This window comes from Delphinus delphis, chromosome 14, assembly GCF_949987515.2.
Source record: "Delphinus delphis chromosome 14, mDelDel1.2, whole genome shotgun sequence".
NCBI lineage: Eukaryota > Metazoa > Chordata > Mammalia > Artiodactyla > Delphinidae > Delphinus > Delphinus delphis.
In genome coordinates, this window is record NC_082696.1 from 42,442,445 (window position 1) to 42,454,660 (window position 12,216).

The 12,216-nt window shown below is 37.0% G+C and overlaps 1 long non-coding RNA gene across 1 annotated transcript; it reads right to left on the reverse strand.

Annotated features, from left to right (window-relative positions):
* Positions 1-2,648: 2,648 nt before the first annotated feature.
* On the reverse strand, positions 2,649-12,205 carry LOC132436963 (uncharacterized). The gene is made up of 4 exons (XR_009521939.1): positions 9,700-12,205; positions 9,396-9,535; positions 6,713-6,794; positions 2,649-2,756 (listed from the first exon to the last, which is right to left on the reverse strand). It is a non-coding gene; the product is annotated as an uncharacterized lncRNA (long non-coding RNA).
* Between the last annotated feature and the right edge of the window lie 11 nt (positions 12,206-12,216).

Below are 12,216 nucleotides of genomic sequence, written 5' to 3' on the forward strand. Positions count from 1 at the left end.
GGTGACCCCAGAATTTTGTTTCAGTTGACTGATTTGTCAAATGCCGTTTTGACACAACATCACTGGGAGAAATAAAGAAAACATGAATATTCACTGCACAAAGACTAGCATATTCAAAGACTTCTATTCTCAATTTGATAAAGATCACTAGGAAGGGAATCAGCCTTCATGAGCCAAATATGCTTAACAACCACTTCGTTGAAATCTGCTGATGCTGCAACTCTTTTTGAGAAATGGGACTTATAACAACAAGCCATGGATAGCAACAAGATTACTGCATCAAAAAGCGGCCCTTATTTCGTCTAGTTTTAAAATAGTTTGAACTGAAGTCAGCAAGCTGGTGAGATAGGAGTTTCCACCACTGGTCCCCTCACAGAAACATCCATTTGAACAACCAACCACTCACAAAAATACCTTCACAAGAGTGAAGGATTCCAGGTGAGAGATTACAGCACCTGGATGGAGCACGGAAACAAGAAAAGATGCAATGAAGAGGGTAGGAAGGACAGTTTCACATTACACCCTTCACCCCACCCGAAGCGCAGGCAGCATGGCAGAGTGACAGAATGAAGTGAATGTCATGGTGGACCCCAGTACCTGGCCTGCCCTAGTGACCAACAATTTGGCGCCTACAAGAGAGTCACGTTAGCTTTAATGACACACATAGGCTGAAAGTGAAGGGATGGAAAAAGATATTCCATGTAAATGATAACCAAAAGAGAGAGAAATGACTATACTTATGTCAGACAAAATAGACTTTAAGTCATAAACTCTCAAAAAAGACAAATAACGGCACTATATAACGACAACAGGGTAAATTCATCAAGGGGATATAACAATTGTAAATATATGTGCACCCCAATATAGGAGAACAAAAATATATATAAAGCAAATATTAATAGGACTGAAGGAATAAATAGACAGCAATACAATAATTGTACCCCTACTTTCAATAACAGATAGATGATCTAGTCAGAAAATCAATAAGGAAACAGTGGACTTGAACAATAATATAAACCAAGTAGGTCTAACATACACAGACAGAACATTCTATCGAACGGCAACAGAAGACAAATTTTTTTCAAGTCCGCATGAAACATTCTCCAGGAGAGATCATATGTTAGGCTACAAGACAAGTCTTAAAAATTTAAGATTAAAATCATAACAAGTATCTTTTCTGACTACAGTTCAAATGGAAGTTGACCTAAATATAAAAGCTAAAACCATAGAATATCTACTAAAAAACATAGGAAAATACCTTTTGTGACCTTGGACCATTAAAATATTTTTAGATAAGACAAAAAGGACTAACTGTAAAATTTTCAAAATTGATAACCTGAATTTAATCACAAGTAAACAGTTTTGCTCATCAAAAGATATCATTAGGAAAATGAATACACAAGCCATAGACTGAGAATAAAAATAATCTTAACACATTGATCTGACAAAGTACTGGTATCAGAATATATAAAGAATTATACAAGTGGGAAATGTCTTAAAGCCACTTGACAGGAGAAGGTATAGGAATGGCCAATGAGTGCATGAAAATGTGTCCAACATCTTTAGTCATAAGAGAAATGCAAAATAAAACTACGAGACACCATTTCACATCCATTAGAATGCTCAAAAGACTGGCAATACCAAACATTAGTGATGATAGGAAGTGACTAAAACGCTCTTCATTACTACCACTTTTTATTTATTTATTTATTTATGGCCACATTGGGTCTTCATTGCTGCATGGACTTTCTCTAGTTGCAGCGAGTGGGGGCTACTCTTTGCTGCAGTGCACGGGCTTCTCACTGAGGTGGCTTCCCTTGTTGCAGAGCACGGGCTCTAGGCGCACGGGCTTCAGTAGTTGTGGCTCGCGGGCTCTAGAGCACAGGGTCGGTAGTTTTGGCACACGGGCTTAGTTGCTTGGTGGCATGTGGGATCTTCCCAGACCAGGGCTTGAACCCGTGTCCCTTGCATTGGCAGGCGGATTCTTAACAACTGCGCCACCAGGGAATTCCCTACTACCACTTTAGAGAACCGTTTGGCAATTTATTACAACTTAAATATATATTTACTCTTTGATTCAGCAAGTATGTATGGGGGGAGGGAAAGAGAGGGGGAGAGAGAGAGAGACACAAGAGTGTTTATAGCATCCTTATTTATAGTAGCCAAAAACTGGAAGTAACCAAAGTGTCAGTCAATCAACAGGACCATGGATAAACAAAATGTGGTACATCTGGAATGGAAAACTACTCATTATTTAATAAAGGGAACTACTGATATACTCAACTAAACAGAAGAACTTCAAAAACACCATGGTAAGTAAATAAATCTAGACACAACAGGTTGTATAATCTATACAAATTACAAGAAATTTAAGAACCAGCAAAATGAATCTATGGTAATAGACATCATAACAATAGCTGCTCCTGGAGGTGAGAGAGAACTGACTGGAAAGGGGCATGAGAACACTTTCTCTGGTGACAGAAATGATTTATGTCGTTTTGGGTAGGTGTATAAAATTGTCAAAACTCAGTAAAACAACACTTAAGATCTATGCATTTTATTTATGCTAATTATACCTTAAATTGTATTATATAAATTATACCTTAAGGGCTTCCCTGGTGGCGCAGTGGTTGAGAGTCTGCCTGCCAATGCAGGGGACACGGGTTCGTGCTCCGGTCCGGGAAGATCCCACATGCCGCGGAGCGGCTGGGCCCCTGAGCCATGGCCGCTGAGCCTGCGTGTCCGGAGCCTGTGCTCTGCAAGGGGAGAGGCCACAACAGTGAGAGGCCCGCGTACCGCAAAAAAAAAAAAAACAAAAAAACCTTAAGAATGCTGGTTTAAAAAAAAAATCAACCAATAGGATGTACCTATTCTTTTTCTCAGAAAATTATTCTCACTCTGTTCTGATCTGATCTTTATTTTGACAATAAGGCACAATTCTTTGCTTTCTAAATTCTGCATTAACCTCTGACGAAAATTATTACAAATCTGACCTAACACAAAGAAATACTAATAGCATGATAAATATGGGATGTGAGGTACTTATTTTTGCATCTGTGCACAGGTAGTTGAAATAAGGATCTGACGTGATGCAAGGAGAAGGGAGAAAAATCTTTCATCAAACGTCCAGCACGTGCATGCACATAATGGCTGGACACAAACATGGCTGGAATGCTGCCTTTACACCATGTGCTCCACCCTTTCTTTGGTGACTCCCAAAGTAGTCCTTCTGTAATCTCCTCCCCCTGAATCTGAGCTGGCCCAGTGACCTGCTTTAACCAATACAATAAGGCAGAAGCCCTGGCAGCTTTTGCTTTTGTACTCTTTGGAGCCCTGAGCTGCCATGTCAGAAGTCTGGCTACTCTACTGGAAACACCATATATAGAGGCAATTTGAAGACACCACGTGGAGAGGGAGAGGTCATGAGATTACAAGGAGAAGAGGTGAGGAACCTAGCCAACAGGAAAAACAGGCACTAAACATATAACCCCAGCAGAGTCATTCAGGCCCTCACCATTGGAGACTTCCACTTGGAGGCACGAGATGTGCCACGATAAAGAGGTAAAATATCACTGGGACAAAGTATGGAACAAGAAGAGAACAGCCTAAAAAGTTAGCTATTTCTGCCAGCTTGATCATGAAATGTAAGCCATACTAACTTCTTTAAAAGTTATTTTTAGTCTCTACCTCTATATCAAGATTCTCCATATGGTTTTCAGCTAAGTTATGAAGTTGAGATTGCCTTAAGTAATCCCAAATGATTTTCTAGATGAGGAAGGTGTTCCTTAAAAAAATTATATTTATATGTTATACAATTATACAATTTTATATATACATATATATCAAATTAAACTATAGATTCATTTGTGCAATTCTGCAGCTGGCTTCAATCTACATCTGCTACGCCAGCTGCTGTGGTGCTGTTTTGAGAGCCACACTTAAGTCACAAATAAAGGATGCGTTAAGTCTTGCAGTGACTGGATTGTCTGGACTTCACTGTACTTGACTTACTAGTGACGGTTGAAGCTGTTTAGAGGGTAACAAAACTATCAGCTAGCTGCCCCCTCTTTTTTCTTTTGTCAGTGTCTCCATTTCCTTATCTAGGAATTTTAATGGTACCTGACTCAAAATATTTTAATGACGATTAAATAAGATAACGTATAAAACGCATAAAACAATGATTGGCATGAAGTAATCAATAATAAATTTTATAATTTTTTCTATACGTGCCATATAATTAATTAACAAAAAAACTTATCAGTTTCATCTTAAAGTATCGAGCAGAATTCTAATTATCCTGGGGATAATAAGGATGCTAAAACACTAGCTAACTTGTCACAAAGACCTCCTTAGATGTTTTGATTACTTTATACAATTTGGTATGTCTTGAAAAGATAATCAACACTAGTATTTTAAGGCTGTCCAAGGCTCACTTTCACTCTCTCTTGAGTCAGAAATCCTATTGGATTAATGAAGCCTGAATTCTTAAGAAAATAGTAAGATAGTAAGATAGATACTAAGACATTAAGAAGAGCCAATACATCTGTTAGAAACCTTCAAACTAAAAGTAGCAGAAACTGACACCAGTTCTCTCAAGTAAAAAGGGAAATTAGGGCTTCCCTGGTGGCGCAGTGGTTGAGAGTCTGCCTGCTGATGCAGGGGACACGGGTTCGTGCCCCGGTCCGGGAGGATCCCACATGCCGCGGAGCGGCTGGGCCCGTGAGCCATGGCCGCTGAGCCTGCGCGTCCAGAGCCTGTGCTCTGCAACAGGAGAGGCCACAACAGTGAGAGGCCCACGTACCGCAAAAAAAAAAAAAAAAAAAAAAGAAAGGAAATTACTGGAAGGATATTGGGAATTCACATTACTGGTAGGATGCTGGGGAGGGGGCCAAACTTGGACTAGGAGCCAACACCAAGACAGCGCTGAAGTGAGGAAACAGGGCGCTTTTAGCAGAAACAGCTGCCCCTGCTGCTGTGAATCCTGCCTAACTGTCCCTATGCATATGGCAGTCACTGAAGATTCAGGGTCCTGAGTTGGAATGTTTAATTAACTAAGCCCTGGTCATATGACCAAGTCCTGGCTCCAAGAAGAAGAGGAGAGGGACAAATTAACCATTAACTATCATTGGAGGCAGCATCCTGTGTTCCACTGAGACTCATGGTGGATTATCCCAGAAAGAAGGGAAAGTTTGGAAGGTGGACAGCCGTAGAAATGCCGACAGTCCACTACACCTTTGAATTGTCAGACACAGCAACATGAGACTGTCGCTTATAACCAGTTGTTCAAAAATTTTGGTTTTACCAGGTGGTTGTCAGCTCAATGATCTTTGAGGGCAAAACATACCTTACTTAGCCAAATTCACATTCCTTCAGCCTGAAATGCACTCTGCCTTTTAAGCAGTTAGCCTTAAAAACTCTGTCTTCCTGGCACAATAGTTTGAGTCAATTTAGAGATTATATAGACAAATAGCAACAGCCAGGCTATGGCCTACAATAGCCATTTTCATACGGCTTTAGTAACTTTTCCATCTATATTAGTTTTCTGTGGCTGTTGTGACATATTATAGACTTGCTGACTTAAAACAACAGAAATTTTTTCTCTCACAGTTCTGGAGGACTGAAGTCTGAATCAAGGTGTCCGCAGGGCCACATTCCCTCTGAAGAATCTAGGGGAGAATGCATGCCTTGCCTCTTCCAGGCTCTGGTGGTTCTAGGCATTCCGTGGCTTGGGAAAGCATCACTCCAATCTCTGCCTCCATGATCACACTGCTTCCTTGATCCGCATGTCCTTTCCTCTGTGTCTGTGCTATCTCCCTTTGCCTCACTCCTTTAAAGCTACTTTGACGGCATTTAGGGCCCACCCAGATAATCCAGGGCAATCCCCTCTTCCCAAAATTCTTAATTTGATTACATCTGCAAAACCCTCTTTCCAAATTTTAAGGTAACGTTTATAAATTCCAGGGTTTAGGACTTGCTATCTTTGGGTGGCCATTATTCAACTTAGAACACCATCATAATCTGTGGCTAAATAGTATTGTTTAAACTTCCATTTACTCAACATTTTATATGAATACCAAAGACAAAAGTGCCCAGTAAAATAAGAATGACACATTTGGCTTAAGGGGAAATTGGGTTCAAGGAAATGGTGAACAGTAGTGTTTTAAATTCTGCTTGAAAACAGAATGGCTAGATCATGTTGAGCCGCACAGTGTTGATGGTCTCTAGATCACAGATTTGGTTCCAGTAGACACACTCAAATACGGATTAAAGTTGCCTAGGGACAGTCATTTGTGTACCTAGTATTCACCAAGTACCCACTATGAGCAGATGACTATTATGGGGTGGGAGAGACGGTACAACAAAAAAGAACAAAAGAAAATGTCAATGAAAATACCAAGCGCATTTGATTTTTTAAACTGTTGTAAAAAAACAATTAATACACAGAAACCTCGATTGAACAGAGTTGGGCAACCAGAAGGGGGAGCTCTCATGCTCTGAAATGATAGCAGAGCCAACAGGAAGAAGACTCCTTTCCTGACAAGGACTCAGCCAATGAAAAGCCACGGACTCTCTGTTTACTACAGCCCTACCAACTTCCTTTTCCTCTCTGTAAAAGCATCCTCCTTACTTTGCTGTGGCGGGAACTTGAACAAAGCTTGCTGTGGGTGCAGACCCAGAATTGCAATTCTCTGCTGATCCCAAATAAACCTACCTTTCCTGGAGAAATATCTGTGAGTCTATTTATTTCAGGTCAACACTGTCAATCAAAGAAAAATAAAGTCACGTAGAATATTCTGAAATAAAAAACATTATACAAAAATTCTATGTAAGTAAAACAAAATATATACCATACACATAAAATATAAAACCCTGGCTTTTTTTATATAAAAGTTTACTCTATGTACGTGTTCATTTATAAAAATAATACACATTACTGAAAACTCAGGAAGCATGAATTTGGAAGTCTTAGCCAGACTGTCTCCACAGCAATGCATGGACTCACCAAGTAAGTTATACCAATAAATATAAATAGGTTTAACATAACCATTTATCTTTTCCCACATAGTTTAATAAAGCAAAATCCAAGCTTATGCTGTATTCAAGAGACACCTCTAAAACAAGGCTAAAAATAGAGAAACAGGCAAAATAGACTAGGCAATTGCAAACAAAAGTAAAGCAGGGCTGTGAGCAGATCTAACAAGATGAATTCAGGCCCCAAAGCATTGAACAAAGACAAAGAAGGACCCTTTGTAACATTACGTTCACAATTCATAATGAAAATATAGCAGTTTTGAATATCTCTATACCAAATAACATAGTGGCCACCTTCATAAAGCAGAAACGTGAGAAGATGCAGGGACAAATTGACACACATATTAATAATACATCATTATTAGTCCAAGACAAAAGAAAAATAAATATACGTAAGTATATAAAAGTCCTAAATAACATACTCAGTAAGGTAGATACTTATATATATGAATATATATCAAAATCTGTACCCTGATATTAAAGAATCTATCTTCTTTTCAAGAAACATGAAACAGTTGAGGAAACTATTATGTCAAAAAGAATACCTCAAAAAGTTGTATAAAGTAGGAAAATACAAACAATATTTCTTTGATCACAATATGGTAAAATTAGAAGCCAATAAACAAGTTTTTAAAGCCAAAAATGTCATTTTAACAGGAAAATTTTAAAAACCACTTATTAAACACACAACTTAGGTAAGAACAAAAAGACAAGCCAACGGCTTCCCTGGTGGCGCAGTGGTTGAGAGTCCGCCTGCCGATGCAGGGGACGTGGGTTCGTGCCCCGGTCCGGGGGGATCCCACGTGCCGCGGAGCGGCTGGGCCCGTGAGCCATGGTCGCTAAGCCTGCGTGTCCGGAGCCTGTGCTCCGCAACGGAAGAGGCCACAACAGTGAGAGGCCCGCGTACCGCAAAAAAAAAAAAAAAAAAAAAAAAAAAAAAAATGAGAAGCCAAAATTGCCAAATTTCTTTAAAAAGTATAATAAAAACAGGATGTATAGGATACAACTAAATCAGTGATTGGTGGAAAATTTAGAGCTTATATATATACTTATACTAAGAAAAATAAAGAATAAATATACTGCATTAAATATGCACTTCAAAAGCTTAAAAATAGCAACAGAGAAAACTGAAAGAGGAAATGCAATAATACAGGTAAGGCACAAATAATGGTTTAGAAACAAAATGAAATAATAGAACTAACAAATTAAAAAGCTGGTTCTTAAAAATTAATCAACAAAATAAATGAGGCCACTAGATAACTAATCAAAAAAAGAAAATACACAACATAGAAATGAAAAGGGAAAAATAACTTGGAAACAAAGGCTATATTAAAAAAAAAGAAAACACTGAAAGATTACTTAGTACATGTCTTTACAAATAAATTTGAAAACTGGAATAGTACCCTAGGAAAATATATTTTACCAAATTTGGCCTCTACTGAGATAGAAAATATAAACTGAAATTAAAAGCTTATCAAAGAACTAACCCCAAAACAAGTACCAGGTCTAGGTGGTTTCAGAGGGGAATTCTATCAAATCTTCAAAGATCAAATAATCCCAACCCTATTAAACTGTTCTAAAAGAAGAGAAACTTCCAATGTATTCTTGTAAAATAAAACATTGATTCCAAAACCTGAATTACGCTGCAAAGGAAAGAAAACTTCAGACATATCTCATTTATGAACATCAATGCAAAATTATAATTAAAATATCAGCAAACAGAATCCAAAAGCTCAGTTTTTAAAAAAGAACAATACATCTCCGTGTGGTTTATTCCAGGAATACAATGAAGATTTAATATTAGGAAACCATTAGCATAACTTACCATATTAGAAGATCTAAGAAGTAAAATCATACAATCATCTCCATATATTCTAAAAAGTCTTCAACAAAATTTAGCATCAATTCTTGATTTAATATTTAATCAAGTATTTAAATAGGAAATGATGAATACTTCCTTATCACAATTTATATGTATAAATATAAATATACACATATGCTTAGCTTCCAAATCAGCATCTGATAAGAGGGGAAACAGTACAGGCATTCTCACTGAAGTCAAGTTTAAGGCTTGGTTACCCATTATCTCCACCACTTATTACATTGGAGTATTAGTAAACATAATTAGAAAAGAAAAAACAGTTAAATACATAAGAATTGGAAAGGAAGATGTAAAATTATCTCTATTTGCTGATGATAGAATACCTAGAAAACCTAAGAAAAACAAAAGTAAAACTAATATAAACAATATGAGAATTCAATGAGGTACTGGAATATAAAATCAACATACAAAAATCAATACAAAAGAAAAAGAAACCGAGATTAAATACTTGAGTGTAAACTTAGAAATTTGCAACACTTACATGAATAAAATTTTAAAACCCTCTTGAAAGACTGAAAAGTTCAAGAGTAAACTTGAACAAATGGCATGATATTCCTTGTTCTTGGTCAATTCAACATCATAAAAATGTCAGTTCTCTCCAAGTTATCATATAAATTTAACCTGAAACAAATAACAAACAGAAGTTTGGATTAAAATAAGGTCTACGCAAGGTAACTGATTGATGTCTTCTAAACCTCTTTCCATTTATAGCCCCTCTTAAGTCTCTCTCCCTCCTCCTCCCCCTCCCCCCTCCCCCGCCATGTGGTCTCTCCAGCAAGACATACCTCATTATGTGATGGCTCAGTGCTCCAAGAACAAGGAGGAAGAAGCAAGATCTTTAAGATGCAGCCTTGCAAGCTGAGTGTCACTTCTGACACATACTATTAATCACAGTCAGTCACAGGGCCAGCCCAGATTCAAGGAACAGGGAAATAGACTCTATCGCATTATGAAAAACTGGCAAAGTAACACAGTAAAAAAGCATGTGAAAAAAAAAAAAACATGTGGAATGGGAACTACTGTTACACCATCTTTGCAAACATAATCTACCATAAAATGCAAATTAAAACTACAAAAAACATTTTTTCACCCATCAAATTGCAAAAATCTAAAAGTTGATGGCGGCAGACTCTAAAGAAATAGGCAATCTCATACACTGCAAGTGGGAGTATAATAGGATATGGTATAGGACCTACAAAGGGGAATTTGGCAATGATTACCCTTGGACACAGCAATCAATCACAATCCTACTTCTAACTGCACGAATAGAATATGTACACATGCTGGTTGTGTTAACTTCGCTTTTCTTTCCCTGGGCGCAGAGGAGTAAGCAGTAGGGAAGCTATGTTTTTCTTTCTTTTAAAATAATGAAAAGTATAATCAACTGATACGCTGAGCATCGTGGCTGGTCTTATATTCCATCTGGTAAGTTGAGGATCTCAGAGTATAACTGATAAAGTTTGATTTTGCAAATTTGATATTCTGCATATTTACATACAGATGAACTTCAGCTTCCAAGTAATTCATAAATTAATATGTAATGAAATCATCTGCCTGGATATTTCTTATGCATTCCTATTAATCTCCTGAAGACTCTATATTGTTGTACCTCACACTCCAAAATTAATGACAGACTTACCAGGACTATTTTCACATATACATATATCCCATGTACACCTGAACATAAGCAGGTTTATACCTCTATAATTATCCCTCAGAAAAGTCCTCTTTGAGGTCCAGGCCAAGCAAAATCTCTTTACAAGAAGCGCTCTCAATTACTTATTTGAATTGCAGGTAATATTTGGGAAAATCACATTAGACTGAAGCCACTTCTATCAATGTCACTTTCAGAGGGCTAAAAAAGGAAGAGGTAAAGAAATATAACAATGATCTAGTTATTATTCTTGGAGATAGACCTCAAAAATAAGCACGGGACATATATACAACAAGCATTTTAAAGATAATTTTTAAGAACAATATAAATGGTTATATAATGTGGAAATCAACTACCTACAGGATGCATAAAAGAAATGGCTAACTTGATGTTTGTTTATACAATGAGTAATTTGAAGCATGAGACTTCTTATAATATCATACCTGTGTAAAACATTACTGTCTTTCAAAAAACATTACTTTCTCTCAAATAAATTCAGGCAACAAGCTGACAAGCTTTGGAAAATTGGTAGGTATCTCAAAATGCCAAAGATAAATGTAAAAATAATAAATAGAACTCATGAGTGGAAAAAACTTAACATATCATTTCATATAATTAAAATATGCATATATAACATTTCACCTCTAAACTATGATCTATAGTTAAATCTAAACAAACTTTTTTTTTTTTTTACAATTACCATATAGCATATTTTAGGCAACATCCTCACCATCTCTCTTCAAATAAACTACACTAGACCAAAGATTCTGAGCCTCAGCACCACTGACTGACAGTTGAGGCCAGATAATTGTTTTGAAGGCTGTCGGATGAACTGCAGCACTTTTAGCAGCATCCTTGGCCTCTCCTTCCCCAGTTGTGACAAATAAAAATGTCTCCAGACATTAGCAAATGTCCACTGTCAGGCATAATCACTCCAGTTGAGTACACTACATTGGATAAATGCTGCCAAACATCTCCAGTTAAGTAACTTCCACATTTTTATGTTCCATTTTCTAATTATCTGAAACCTAATTAAAATATAGGTTCCTCTCTGGGGAACAGTTGGTTACTATTACCATTACCCCTCTACTTCACTAAATTTTGTACAAATAAGAAAGTTAGTTGTTATGTACATCTACTACTGGGGAATAACATGGCAAAATACACTTAACAAAATAAAGGAATAGTTCACAGAACCAAATGCATAAAAGATTTAGCAGTTGAAATCAATCATCAGAAAGGAAATATTAAATGCTTCGTGCAAGTAAAACTATGCTGTTAGCACTCACCTAATTCTGACTTTATCATTTTGATCAGGCTTTCCTTCCCTGAGACAGATTTTTTTTTCTTGTCCTCATAAAAGCAAGTTAAATTATTAATGCTAATGAAGGAAAGTGTAAACATGGTCAATAGCAGATAATCCAAATAGTTTGATCTGGGAGGACATATAGTTTTTATTTTTTTTTGCAATCATCTGGATATGAATCCAGATGCTAAAATTAATTTAAAGTACCTGAATCTCTAGAAGATGGAGGTAAGAGAGACGAGTATAAAATTACTTGAAGAATTTGGGCCAAGGTTAAATACTCATTAAGGACAACTGCATGTGGACTATAATTTTTTCCAAACATTTTCATGTGATGTAATT